The following is a 1,047-nucleotide window of genomic DNA, read 5'->3' as shown; positions in this document are numbered from 1 at the left end:
TTTACTTGTTTCAGTCATTTGACTGCGTCCATGCTGGAGCACCGCATTTAGACGAGGAATTCGACCCCAGGATTTATTCTTTGTAAGCCTAGTACTTGTTGTATCGTTGTTTTTGCTGAACCGCGAGGTTACGGTTATCAAGCGATGTTGGCGGGGACAAACACAGACACACAAACACACACACATATATATACATATATATACGACGGGCTTCTTTCAGTTTCCGTCTACCAAATCCACTGACAAGGCTTTGGTTGGACTGAGGCTATAGTAGAAGATACTTGCCCAAGGTGCCACGCAGTGGGACTGAACCCGGAACCATGTGGTTGGTAAGCAAGCTACTCACCACACAGCCACTTCTGGGTAGCAATATGTTGATGAGAAAAATACTTCAGTTTGACAGACTTTGGTATAGGTGTGGCTGTGTGGTTCAAAAGTTCGCTTTGCGACCACGTGGCTCCATGTTCGAAATCACTGCGACACACTTTCTAACAGAACCTTGGGAAGAGAACCTACGGGACGGATATTGTGCTGAAGCTCACCACGTACATACATGCCTGTATATACACACACAATCAAACGGTGCAGTAATGACGCATCCCGAATGAGTTGAAACGTAATGTAATCCAAGGATCGAGTAAGAAATCTACGAATCAGGTACATGAAAAGAAATATTCAGCGCTTTGATGCAGAACGAGCGGCATGGCCAGTGGTAGGTCTCGAACCACGCATCTTGAATCCTTGGCTCCGCTGCTGCTCTCCCTTTCTCTCTGCTGCTTAGAGGGTCTAATATCAGTTTACATCAAGTATTCATTTGTTTGTGTATTCGTTCAGTGTCATTAATTCCTCTCAATTAAACGAGCTTAAGTCAAGCATGTATTCAATTAACCGAGCTTAAGCGAACCATTTATTCAAGATGGAAGTTATGAAAAGTATTTCTTCACAAAACATGTTCTCGTCCGTTTCATCGATTTTATTACTCCCGTTCACACACACACACGTACGTATGTGTCTGTGTATGTATGTATTCCGTATATGTATGTATAT

Source organism: Octopus bimaculoides, chromosome 18 (assembly GCF_001194135.2).
Source record: "Octopus bimaculoides isolate UCB-OBI-ISO-001 chromosome 18, ASM119413v2, whole genome shotgun sequence".
In the NCBI taxonomy this organism is placed as follows: Eukaryota; Metazoa; Mollusca; class Cephalopoda; order Octopoda; family Octopodidae; genus Octopus; species Octopus bimaculoides.
Note: the sequence above shows the minus strand (reverse complement) of the source record.